The sequence below is a fragment of the Panthera tigris genome, chromosome E1 (assembly GCF_018350195.1).
Source record: "Panthera tigris isolate Pti1 chromosome E1, P.tigris_Pti1_mat1.1, whole genome shotgun sequence".
NCBI classification, from domain to species: Eukaryota; Metazoa; Chordata; class Mammalia; order Carnivora; family Felidae; genus Panthera; species Panthera tigris.
Window position 1 is genome coordinate 10,117,927 of NC_056673.1, and position 14,069 is coordinate 10,131,995.

At 38.0% G+C, this 14,069-nt stretch overlaps 1 protein-coding gene across 5 annotated transcripts in view; it reads left to right on the forward strand.

Moving 5' to 3' along the window:
* AKAP10 (A-kinase anchoring protein 10) overlaps positions 1 to 14,069 on the forward strand; it is an 88,471-nt gene that overhangs the window by 32,804 nt on the left and 41,598 nt on the right. The gene's annotated exons all lie outside the window — the stretch shown is intronic.

Genomic DNA, 14,069 nt, shown 5'->3' on the forward strand with positions numbered 1-14,069 from the left:
TGGATTTGGGCTGTAGTTTTCTTGTACTGCTTTTGTCTGATTTTAGTATCAATGTAATGTTGGCCCCCAAGAATGAGTTGGGACGTTTTCCCACCACTTCTGTTTTCTGGAAAAGATCATGTAGAATTGTTGGGGTTTTTTTGTGTGTTTTTTCAGAGTGTTTCAAACTATAAATTCTGTTTCTTTAATAGATCTAGGACTATTCAGGTTTTCTATTTCTTCTTGAGGGAATGTTAGTACTTTGCAGCTTTGAAGGAATTGTTATTTTCATTAAATTGTTGAATTTATGGGCATGTAATTATCTAGGATTCCCTTACTTTCTTTTTTAGTCTCAAGTTTGTAGTAATACCGCTTTTTCATTGCTGATATTGGTAATTGTGTCTTCTTTCTTCTTTGCCAGCATACATAGGGGTTTAATCTGTCTTTTTAAAAGAACCAGCTTTTGATTTACAACTGATTTTTTTTATCTGTTTTTCTCTTTTCAATTTTATAGATTTTACTGCTGTGTTAATTCTTTCCTCCTGCTTGCTTTAAATTTTTTTTAATGTTTATTTTTGAGAGAGAGAGAGCACAAGTGAGGGAGGTGTGGAGAGAGAGGAAGACACAGAATCTGAAGTAGCTCCAGGCTCTGAGCTGTCAGCACAGAGCTCCATGCGGGGCTCGAATTCACAAACCGTGATACCATGACCTGAGCCAAAGTCAGTTGCCCCACCAACTGAGCCACCCAGGAGCCCCTTCTCATGCTTGCTTTAGATTTACTTTTTCTCATTTCTTAAGATAGAAACTTATATCGTTTATTTGAGACCTTTTTTTTTAAATTTTTTGAAAGATTTTATTTTTTTAAGTAATCTCTGCACCCAATGTGGGACTCAAATTCATAACCTTGACTGATATCAAGAGTCGCATACTCTAGTGACTGAGCCAGCCAGGTGCCCCAAGAGACCTTTTTTTTTTTTTTTTTTTAAGCTTATTTCTTTATTTTGAGAAAGAGAGAGCTTGCTCACATGCGTGGGCATGCAAGCAGGAGGGGGCAGAGAGAGAGAAAGGGAGAGAGAGAATCCCAAACAGGCTCTGCGCTGTCAGTACAGAGCCCTATGCGGGGCTTGATCCCACAACTCTGGGATCATGACCTGGGTGGAAATCAAGAGTCAGACACTTAACCGACTGAGCCACCCAGGCCACCCAGAGACCTTTGTATTTTAAGAGAAGCATGTAATGCTATAAATTTCCTTCCAATCACTGTTTTATCTACACCCCACAAATTCTGATACTTTGAATTAAATAAAAATAAAATGCCTAATTTCCCTGGAGTCTTACTCTTTTGCCCATGATTATTTAGAAATATGTTGTTTAATTTTCAGGTGTTTGAAGAATTTTATCTGTGATCTTTTTGTTACTGACTTCCCGTGTAATTATATCATGGTTAGAAAACATACTTTGAATGATTTCAATTCTTTTAAATTTGTTAAAAATTTTTTTATTAAAACATTTTTTAATTATTTTGAGAGAGAGAGACAGAGACAGAGCACGATCAGGGGAGGGGCAGAGAGAGAGGGAGACACAGAATCCGTAGCAGGCTCCAGGCTCTGAGCTGTCAGCACAGAGCCCAACCGTAGGGCTCGAACTCACGAGCTGTGAGATCATGACCTGAGCCAAAGTCGGACGCTCAACCGAGCCATCCAAGTGCCCCTAAATTTGTTGAAAATTTTAAATAGCCTAGGATATGGTTTATCTTGGTGAATAACTCACATACAATGAAAAGAATATACTGCCGTTTGATAGTTTTCTATAAATGTCAATTCGATGGAGTTGGTTGATGATGGTGTTCAGTTTTTCTGTATCATTGCCAGTACTTTTATGTTTTTTATATCTGTTACTGAGAGAGGCGTGTTGAAGTCTCTGAGCATAGTTGTGGATTTTTCCAATTGTGCTTTCAGTTCTGTTTTTGCATGTATTTTGAGGCTCAGTTGTTAGGTTTGTACCTATTTAGAATCATTGAATCTTCTTGGTAAATCGATCCTACCATTTTGTAATGTTCCTCTTTATCTGTGGTAACTTCACTTGTTCTAAGGTCAGAAATCTCTTCTGTCTGACTTATATAGCCACTGCAGTTCATGGTACATCTTTTTCTTTCGCTTTACTTTTGACTTGCCTTTATCATTTTTTTTTAATGTTTTTATGTTATTTTTGAGAGAGAGAGACAGACAGACAGACAGACACAGAGTGTGAGTGGGGGAGAGTAAGAGAGAGAAGGAGACAGAATCTGAAGTAGGCTCCAGGCTCTGAGCTGTCAGTGCAGAGTCTGACGTGGGGCTTGAACTCACAGACTATGAGATCTTGACCTGAGCCAAAGGGACGCCCAACTGACTGAGCCACCCAGGCACCCCTTGCCTTTATCATTTTTAAAGTGAGTTTCTTTTGATAGCATGTAGTTGGGTCATTTTTTTTTTTAATCCATTCTGACAATCTGTTTTTTTGTTGATAAATTTATTTCAGTATAAGTTGTAGTGTAGTTCTTTATATTAAGTGTAGTTAATTACAACGTGATTATTTACCTTTTAATATGTAAATATAATTGCCAATACTTATTAATTTAACTTATATATAATTATATTAAGTGTAATTATTAATGTGTTTGAATTTATGTCTCCCATTTTATTTTTCTGTTTGTTCCCATCCTTGGATTTCCTATTCTCTTTTTTCTTTTGGATTCTTTGAATTTTTTTAAGAATTTATCTATTTAGTTCTTCATTATATCTCTTTGTATAGGTTTTTAGTGGTTTCTCTAGGGATTGCAGTATACATTCCATCATACATACACAGTCCACGTAAAATTATCTTTCTTTTTTAAAAAAATTTTTTTTTTTAACGTTTATTTATTTTTGAGACAGAGAGACAGAGCATGAACGGGGGAGGGGCAGAGAGAGAGGGAGACACAGAATTGGAAGCAGGCTCCAGGCTCTGAGCCATCAGCCCAGAGCCCGACGCGGGGCTCAAACTCACGGATGGCGAGATCGTGACCTGAGCCGAAGTCGGCCGCTCAACCGACTGAGCCACCCAGGCGCCCCTTAAATTTTTTTTTAATGTTTATTCATTTTTGAGAGAGAGAGAGACAGAGACAGAGCATGAGTGGGAGAGGGCAGAGAAAGAGGGAGACACAGAATCTGAAGCAAGTTCCAGGTTCTGAGCTGTCAGCACAGAGCCCGATGCGGGGCTCAAACCCATGGACTGTGAGATCATGACCTGAGCCGAAGTCGGTCACTCAACCAACTGAGCCACCCAGGTGCCCCTAAAATTATCATTTTATTACATCAAGTGGGCCATGTAGGTCCCTTTGTCTCCCCACTCATGTGGTGTAGTGTCATCCACTTTTGTTGAAAATCCCATCAGACGGTGTTGGGAATTTGGCTTTCAACTGTTGGACACAACTTACAGAACTTAAAAAAAGAATTGTCTGTTATGTGTAAGCCTGGTATTTGCCATATCTGTTGCTGTTCCTTCATTCCTGAAGTTCAGTTGTTATTTCTGTTACTTCACCAGCATCTCAAAGATCCCTCTAGCGTTTCTTCTAGAGCAGGACTGCTGTCAGAGAATTTTCTCAGTAATTTTCCATCTAAGAGTCTCTTTATTTTGAAGGAGTTTTCATTTGATAGAGAATTCAAGGTTGATAGTTCTTTTCTCTCACCACTTTAAAAGTGCTGTTTCGCTGCCTCTGGCCTCCATGGTTTCTGGGAGAAATCTGCAGTCTTGGAATCATTATTATCTTATATTTAGCATCTTTTTTATAGTTGCTTTCGAGATATTTTCCCTGTCTCTAATGTTCAGCAGTTTGGTTATCCCATCTGAGGTTCACTGAGCTTTTTGATTTTCAAAGGAGGATGTTTTCAGCCATTGATTGTTCTTTCACTTTTTTTTTTTTTTTTTTGGCCCCATACTTCTTTCTCTTTCTTCTGAGATTTTAATGACCCAAATGTATGTTTGTCATTGTCCTGCAGATCCTTGAGGCTCTATGTGCTTTTGTCTAATTTTTTGTTTTCCTGTTTTTCAGCTTGGAAATTTTCTATTCGTATATCTTTGAATTCACTGATTCTTTCCTCTGTCATTTCCATCATGCTTTGAGTCTTTCCAGTGAATTTTAACCTTAGGTTATTTTTTTTTTTCTGGTTCTCATCCTTCCATTTGTTCCTCCTCCTCTTCCTTCTTGTGCTTTTTTTTTTTTTTTTTTTTTTTAAATCTTTTTCTCTGCAGAGGCTGTCTTTCTGTTTGTTTCAAGAGTATTTGACCTTACTTCTTGGAACATGGTTATTAAAAAAAAAAAAAAAAAAAAACTTTGTTCTATAATTCCAGCATCTGTGTATCTGTATCATCTTGCTTGTCTTTTCACTTGTGAGATAATGGGATTTTCTGGGGTTTTGTATGGCAGTTAATTTTGGATTGTATTAAGGACAGTTTGACTTGCATGATTCTGGGTCATGTTTAGATCCTGTGAAGAATGTTGAATTTTTGTTTTAGCAAGCAATTCACCTGGTTAGGTTCAGCCACGTTCCAACTAGCATTCTGTAGGCTGTGGTTCTAGAGTCCATTCAGTTTTGGATTGTATTTGTATCTATGCCTGCTAGGGTCCAGTCTGAGACCTGTCCAGTGGAAAGGTGATAGTTTAGTTCTCACACCCATTGGTATGCTGTTACAGTCAAGTCCATGCATGCCCAGTTCATGTGTGAGTGAGCCCAGGAGTACACACACAACTTGATATGCTTTTCACAGGCCTTCTTCTTTTCTGCTGGTTCCCTAGCAGTTTCTGGTGCCTCGGGGACCCTACCTTCCTGGTTGTTTGGCTAGAAAGTTGGGGCTTCACTTTCTACCACTATGTCAGCTTCTGTGGCCAAGCAGCCAGAGGACAGTGGATAAAAGAAGTAGGGATTCTCCTCTTCTTACTGGGACTACGGTTTCTCTGTCAAAGGACAGAGTTTGGAGAGCTTTTGGAGCCTGCCTGAGTGCTGCTGCCATTGCCTGGGGATGGAGACTGGAGTGAAAGAAAGCCCAGGAGATTTCCCTCACTCTCTGCTATCCATATGAAACCCCTCCCTGCTCCTTAGACCAGAAATAGAGGGCTTCTCTGGAGCTTTTTCTTTGTGCATCCTTGTGCAGTTTCAGCTTTTGAGTCCAGGCCAGGAGATACTGGAGAAACAAAGTGGGACACTTGGCTCTGCTCTGGTGGCACTTTGAGTCCTGGTTTCCTTTCTGTCTGCCTGCTACCATTTCCAGGTCTTCAGATACATTTGTCTGGTGTTTTTAGCTGCATTCTGTGGGGTGGGTGAGGTGTGCTTATTTCATCTTGACCCAGTCCTTAGGATTTCAGAACAAATCAAAGAATGAGTATCCTATATAGATTTTCTGTTTTCCCCTTAAAACGCAAATATATTAAGAAGATGATGGTCTAACGCCTGCCTCTAAGGTTTCTGTTGTAATCATTTTCATTGTATTAAAACTTCTTGAGCTTCACAAGGTGACCGTAAAGGAATTTGTAATGGCCTATTGCTTTTATAACTAAAGATTGATGATACTAAGAATTCAGAATTGACGTGTAATTTCTTCCGAGTAACTTCTTTAGAATATACTGGTGTTTTGTACTTGCATTTAAGTAGACACTGAGGGTGCCAGGGTGGCTCAGTTGGTTAAGCGTCTGATTCTTGATCTCTGCTCAGGTTATGATCTCACAGTTTGTGGGTTCGAACCTCAAGTCTGGCTCTGTGCTGACAGTGAAGCCTGCTTGGGATTGTCTCTCTACGCCCACCCTCCCACCCCTCCTGTGCTTGAGCGCTTGCTGTCTCTCTCCCTCTTTATCTCTCAAAATAAATAGCCATTTTTTTAAAAATTGAAAACTTCTTAGTGAAATACTAAAGTGAGTAATGGAGTTTTGAACATCATTCAAATAATTGAAGGAAAGTTCTTTACTTCCAGTAATCTGTCCTCATGGGTTCCTAAAAGGTATGTTTTTTAAAAAGCAGATGTTTTAAGCATTTCTATGTTCCTTTGTTCTTTTATTAAAAGAGTATTTTAGAAATTGAACCAAAGCATTTATCTTTGCTTAGCCAAGCATTTATTGAGTTAAAACTGTTTCATTTATTAATTTATTAAAATGTTTAAAATATGTTAATGTCCTTTTTTTCTTAAAACTGAATTTTTCTGATCCAAAAGAAGGGTGTAACTTCATTCTGTGTTTCTGAAATGAAATATAGTTAATATTTTATTTAAAGGTATCAAAACTTCTTTCAGTTAGTTTTAATCCCCTCAAAAATGTGCATTAACGTCTGTACAACATCTTACAGTATTTGTCTGGGATTGGCAGCTGTTTTTAGTTGGTGGAAAAGCAAAAACTGAGAAACAACACAGGTTCTGATTTTTAGGTTTTTGATAGGCATTTGCTTCAAAACTAGTGTCTTTGTTCTGATTAATAATTTGCTCATAGTGGCTATACAATAAACATCTGTTGAGAGAGTGGAATTAGCTTGGATTATGTTAGATCTGGTTAAAGGCAAAACAGTTCCCCTGAATCTTCACAATTGATACCTTTCTTCAAGGCCGTGGGTGTAGAGAGGATTAATTAATTAATGTAGAGAAAAAACAAGCACAACTTCCCTTCCCCAAAATGTACCTTTTTATAGCTCTCTACATTAGAGACAGTACTGATCATGAGTCATACCTGAACTTTTGTCCTAACTCTGGGACTTTCTCTTTTTTCCATGAATTCTTTTTTCTTTCTCTGTTGTAAACGAGATCCATGAACTCTACCCTCTTAACAAATTCTTAAGTGTACAGTACAATATTTTTAACCATACATACAATGGCGTATAGCAGATCTCCAGAACGTATTCACCTTGGGTAACTGAAACTTGATACCTGTTAATCGCAACTCTCTATTTCTCCCCTTCCAGCTTCTAACAGCTACAGTTCTATTTTCCGCTTCTCTGAGTTTGACTATATTAGATACCACATATAAGTGGGATCTTGCAGTATTTGTCCTTCTGTGACTGACTTACTTTATTTAGCATTATGCCTTTAAGGTTCATTTATGTTGTTACATAAGTTAGGTTTTCCTTTTTTTTTTTTTTTTTATGGCTGAACAGTCTTCCATTGAATGTATATACCACATTTTGTTTATACATTTATCCATCCATGAACCTGTAGTTGTTTTTATGTCTTGGCAATTGTGAATAATCCTGCAATGACATGGGAGTACAAATATCTCTTCAAGATCCTGATTTCAATTTTTTTAGATAAATACCCAGAAGTGGCATTGCTGGATCATGAAAGAGTTCAGTTTTTAATTTTTTGAGGATGCTCCATACTGTTTTCCATAGTAACTACACCATTTTACATTCCCACCAACAGTGTATGTGGACTCCAGTTCTCCCAATTCCTCCACATCTCACCAACATTTGTTAACGTGTTGTGTTTTCTTTTTGTTATTATTATGGTCATCCTCACATGTATGAGATGGTATCTCATTGTGGTTCTGTTCTCTTGATCTGTATGTCTGTCTCTATGTCAGTACCATACTGTTTTCATTATTGTAGCTTCATAATATATTTTGAAATCAGGACGTGTGATGCCTTTAGCTTTGTTCTTTTGACTCAAGGTTGTTTTTGGCTATTCAGGTCCTTTGTAGTTCTTTATGAATTTTAGGATTGTTTTTTCTATTTCTGAAAAAATACCTTTGAGATGTTGATAGGAATTGAGTTGAGTCTGTTGATCATTTTTGGGTAGTGACGTCTTAACAATATTAAGGCTTCCGTTGCATGAAATCAAGATGATTTTCCATTTATTTGTGTCCTCTTGAATTTCTTTCAGCAGTGTGTTACAGTTATAAGTGTATGGATCTTTCACTTCCTTGGTTAAATTTATTCCTAAGTATTTTATTCTTCGTGATGCTATTGTAAGTGGGATTATTTGCTTAATTTCCTTTTTGGATAGGATAGTTTGTTGTTAGTATACAGAAATGCAACTAATTTTTTTTTAATTTTTTAAAATTAGTTTTTACTTATTTTAGAGAGAATGAGAGACAGAGCACAAGCAGGGGAGGGTCAGGAGAGAGGGAGACACAGAATCTGAAGCAGGTTTCAGGTTCTGAGCTGTCTGCACAGAGCCTGACACAGGGCTAGAACCTGTGAACCATGAGATCATGACTTGAGCCGAAGTTGGACATTTAACCAACTGAGCCACCCAAGCACCCTGAAATGCAACTAATTTTTGCATGTTGATTTTTGTATCCTATAACTCTGAATTAAATCTGTCAGGTTTTTTTTCTAATTTTTGTGTCTTTTTTTTTTTAAGTTTATTTATTTTGAGAGAGAGAGAGAACGAGAGCACAAGCAGAAGAGGGGCAGAGAGAGAGGGAGATAGGGGATCCCAAGTAGGCTCTGCACTGTCAGCACACAGCCCAATGTGGGACTTGAACTCATGAATTGTGAGATCATGACCTGAGCCGAAATCAAGAGTCAGATGCTTAACCGACTGAGCCACCCAGGCGCCTCAGGGTTTTCTACATGTAACATTAAGTCATCTGCAAATAGAGGTATTTAACTTCATTCTTTCCAATTTGGAGGCCCTTTGTTTTCCCCCTATCCCAATAACCTTGGTTAGATTTCTAATACTATGTTGAATAGAGGTGTGAAAAGTGGGCATCCTTGCCTTGTTGCTGATATTAGAGGAGAAGCTTTCAGTTTTCCACAACTGAGTATGATATTAGCTGTGAATTTTTCATGTGTGGCCTTTATTATATTGAGATCATTTCCTTTTTTTTTTTTGTTCCTAGTGTGTTGAAACTTTTAAATCATGAAAGTGTTGAATTTTGTTAAATGCTTCTTCTGCATCTATTGAGTAGGTCATATGATGTTTATCCTTCAGTTTATTGAAGTGGTGTATCACTAGAATTGATTTCTATATGTTGAACTGTCCTTGTACTCCAGGGATGAATTCCACTTGGTCATAGTGTGTGATGCTTTAATGTACTGTTGAATTCTGTTTGCTAGTATTTTGTTGAGGGTTTTTGCATTTGTGTTCATCAGGGATATTGTTCTGTAGTTTTCTTATGGTGTCTTTGGTTTTGGTATTAGGGTAATGCTGGCCTCATAAAATGAGTTTGGAAATGTTCTTTCTTTTTTAATTTTTTTGGAAAGAGTTTGAAAAGGATTAGTGTTAGTTCTTTAAATGTTTGGTAGAATTCACCAGTGAAGCCATCTTCTCCTGGGATTTTCTTTGTTGGAAGAGTTTTGGTTACTGATTTAGTCTCCTCACAAATTATAGATGTGTTCAATTTCTGTTTCTTGATGATTCAGTGTTAGTAGGTTGTATATTTCTAGAAGTTTACCTGTGTCTTCTAGATTGTTGGCATATATCTAGTTTGTTGGTATATAATTGTTCATAATAGTGTCTTAAAACTTTTATCTCTGTGGCATGAGTTGTTATATCTCCTTTTTTATTTTATTTATTTGAGTTGTCTTTTTATTTTGGTCTGCTAAAAGTTGGTCAATTTGGTTGATCTTTTTAAAAAACCAACTCTTTGGGGCACCTGGGTGGCTCAGTCGGTTAAGCGTCCCAGCTTCCGGCTTGGGTCGTGATCTCACAGTTTGCGAGTTCGAGCCCCACGTCGGGCTCTGTGCCGGCAGCTGGAGCCTGGAGCCTGCTTTAGATTCTGTGTCTCCCTCTTTCTCTGCCACTCCCGTGCTCATGCTCTGTCTCTGTCTCTCAATAATAAATACATGTTTAAAAAAATTATTTTAATAAAAATATTTAAAAAACAACTCTTTTCTTGATTTTTCTATTGTTTATCTATTCTGTATTTTACTTATTTTTGCTCTAATTGTTATTCCTTCCTTCTAACTTTGGGCTTAATTTGTTATTTCTAGTTTCTTCTGTAAAGTTCTGTAAAGATGTTCTTTGACATCTTTCTACTTTCTTAATGTAAGCATTTATAGTTATAAATGTCCCTCTGGATACTGGTTTTACTGCATCCCATTTTAGTATGTTGTGTTTTCATTTGTCTCAGGATTTTTTTTTTTTTTTTTTTTTTTTTTTTTTAAGTAGGCTATATGCCCAGTGTGAGGCTTGAACTCACCATCCCAACTTCAGAAGTTGCATGCTCTACTGACTGAGTCAGCCAGGTACCCCTGTCTCCAGATATTTTTTAAATTTCCTGATGTATTTTTCAACTCATTCATTGTTCAAGAGTATATATTGTTTAATTTCCACATATTTCTGAATTTTCCAGTTTTCTTTTTGCTTTTGATTTCTGGGTTTATTCCATTGCTGTTGGAAAAGATACTTGTTATGATTTCTGTCTTAAATCTAAAACCTGTTTTTGACTTAACATGTAATCTGTCCTAGAGAATGGTCTGAATGTGTTAAGAGTGTGTATTCCCTTCTGCTGCTGTAAGGTGGAATGTTCTGTGTATGTCTGTTAGGTCCTTTTGGTCTGTGGTGGTGTTTGAGTCCTCTGTTTCCTTCCGGTTTTCTGTCTGGATATTCTGTATCTATTTTTGAAAATGTGGTATTGACATCTTCTATTATTGTATTAGTGTTTATTTCTTCCTTCACTTCTGTCAGTGGTTGATTTAATATTTAGATGCTCTGATGTTAGGTACATCAGAATAAATACAGAGATGTGTTTATAATTGTTATATCTTCTAGGTGGATTGACCCTTTTATCATTGTCTCTTATGACAGTTTTTGGCATAAAGTCTATTTTTGTCTGGTATAAGGTTAGTCCCCTTCCTCCTGCTGTCTTCTGGTTACTATTTGCATGGAGTATCTTTTCCGTCCCTTCACTTTGAGCCTATGTGTGTCCTTAAATCTAAAGTGAGTCTCTTGGGGTGCCTGGGTGGCTTAGTCAGTAAAGCGTCTGAATTTGGCCCAGGTCATGATCTCACGAACCGTGAGCTCGAGCACCCCTTCAGGTTCTGTACTCACAGCTCAGAGCCAAGAGTCGGCTTTGGTTCTGTCTCCCTCTTTTTGCCCCTCCCCTGCTCATGCTCTGTCTCTCTGTCTCTCTGTCTGTCTCTCTCTCAAAACTAAAATTTAAAGTGTCTCTTGTAGGCAGCATGTAGTGGGATCTTTATTATTTAAAAAAAAAAATTCAGTCTTTGTCTTTGGTGAATTTAATCCATGTACATTTAAAGTAATTATTGGTAGGGTAGGGTTTACTGTTGCCATTTTGTCTTGTTTTTGTGAGTGGCTTTTAGGTTTTTTCCCTCTTTTCATTTCTTGCTGTCTTCCTTTGTGTTTCCTTGTTTTTATGTAGTGACACACTTAAGATTTCTTTCTCATTCTTTTGCATATCTTCTGTAGATATTTTTATTGTGGTCACCATAGGACTTACATAAAAGATCTTATAGCAGTTTATTTTAAGCTGATAACAACTTCAATCACATACAAAAACTGTTTTTGCTTCTCCCTGGCCCCACCCTCACCCCAGCACTTTCTTAACTCAAATAAGTCATTTAAAATTTTTGTACATAAGGCTTTTTTTTTTCCTGTAAAAATAGGAATAATAATCTATTGTTAAAAAAAAATGTATTCTGTTAACCCAGGGGTTCTCAAAGTATGGTTTGCACACCCATAGAGTCCCCGAAAATTTTTCAACAGGTTGCATGTAGCCCAAACTGTTTCCACAGTAATTCTGAGATGCTATTTGTCCTTTTCACTGTGTTGACCTTTGTAGTGATGGTGCAAAGGCAATTGTGGGAAAACCTGCTGGCCTTGGGCCAGATTGTACAAATCGTCATTTTGTGCTGCTACATACTCCCAGTAAAACTAAGTGCCGCTTTTGCTGAAAGATGTCTTTGAGGAAGTAGATAATTAACTTTATTAAATCTAAACTCTTGGGTGCATGTATTTTTTAAGATGTAAATGTTTTTATTTTATTTTTAAGTTTTTATTTAAAGTCCAGTTCGTTAACTTACAGTGTAGTATTAGTTTCAGGTGTGCACTTCTGTACATAACCTAGAGCCCATCACAACATGGGTGTATGGCTTTGTTTTTGTGAGCTCAATTAGCTGCTTATTTAATGGAATACCATTTTACTCTAAAGAATGACTATGGTTACAGACTTGGGTATTTGTCAGATGTTTTCTTGGAAATGAATGAATGAAGTTTGACATTTCACGGAAAACAGCTGACAGTATTTGCCCGTGGGTAAAGTTTGAGCTTTTCAATGAAAATTAGAATTTTGGAAAACTCGTATTCACCACCCTATGCTTTGACAGCTTTAAAGAGTGTTCTGATAAGATGTTTGTGATATTAATGATGTGATTTCTTTTTTTATACTATATGATGCAGAGCATCAACATTTGGAAGGTCTACATAAGTCAGTGAACCAATATTTTCCAAAATATTCCAAAAAATTTACGTCGGGGCACCTGGGTGGCTCAGTTGGCTAAGCATCCAACTTAATCTTGACTTAGGCTCGTATCATGATCTCACAGTTTGTGAGATTGAGCCCCGCCCACATTGGGCTCTGTGCTGACAGTGTGGAGCCTGCTTGGGATTCTCTGTCTCCCTATCTCTCTGCCCCTGCCCTGCTGTCTCGCTCTGTCTCAAAAATTAATAAATAAGCATTTAAAAAATTTAAAAATATGTATATATGATGTAATAAAATCATGAGTAAAAGGTCTCCTAACATGGGAGATACACCATTGGATTTTAATATAACAGACAAGTTCACTGCTAGGGTTTGCACTTCCACCATTCTAACTTACCATTAAGAAACTACCACTGTCACATTTGGGTGTAGTATCAAAGAAGAATTTATCCACAGTGATCTCACACAGCTATTAAAATACTCCTTTTCCCATCTCTGCCTGTCTGAGGCAAGAGTTTCTTAATATAGGTAAAAGGAAACCCATTCCTCTATTCACAATACTTGTGACACCAAACATGTGGGCTTTCCACACCAAGCACTTCTCCAGTTCTCTCTGTGGTCAGCAACTGGGGGTCCTACTGTTCAATTCATTCTGGCCATAACTACTCAGAGTTAGCGCAGACCTCACAGGTTAAGGGCGCTGTTCCACAAGATTGCCTCCCACTTCAGATGCCAGTCGCAAGTCCCAAGTACATTTGTCACCTGTACTTCTGGCCAACCAGCTATAAATCTGGGATTTCCACAGCCTCTCCTCAGGTTCTGTAATCTCTTGTGATAGCTCACAGAACTTTGGGAAACATTTTATTTACATTTATTGGTTTATTTTAAAGTACATCAAGGGGTGCCTGGGTGGCTCAGTTGGTTAGGCGTCTGACCTTTGGTTTCAGCTCAGGTCATGATCTCATGGTTTGTGAGTTTGAGCCCCACGTTGGGCTCCAGGCTGACAGCATGGAGCCAGCCTGGGATTCTTTCTCTCCTTCTCTCTCTACCCCTCCCCTGCTTGCTCTCTGTCTCTCTCTCAAAATAAATAAACTTAACAAATAATAATAAAGTACATCATAAAGCATGCAAACCACCAAATGAAGAGGTGTATAGGGCAAGGTCAAGAAGATCCCAAGTACAAAGCCTTTGTCTCTGAGGGGTTGGGGGTGTGCCACCCTCCCAGCACATAGATGCATTCACCAACCTGGAAGCTCTGAACCACTTCATTTAGGGTTTTCATGGTTCTACAACATGGGCATAATTGATTAAATTATTGGCCATTGGTGATTAACTTGATGATCCCCAGCCCCTCTACCCTCCCTGGAGGTTGGGGAGCGGGGCTGAAAATTCTAGTTCTGTGATCACACAGTTTGTTCCTCTGGCAACCTGCCCCATTCTGCAAGTCACCTCATTACCATAAACACTCCTGTGGTTGAAAGGGGCTCATTATGAATAACAAAATATGCTCCTCTCACCCCTGCTGCTTAGGAAATTCTAGGGGTTGCTTTTAGAAGCTCTGTGCCAGAACCAGAATGAACAGTGTGTGTGTACACGCACCAGCACATTAGAATATACTTCAGCCAACACAGAATAGTACGGCAGATTGAATGCCAAGGCAGATCATGAAAATCCAGCACTTTGCTATCAAGACAAAGAGCGTGGCAAAATG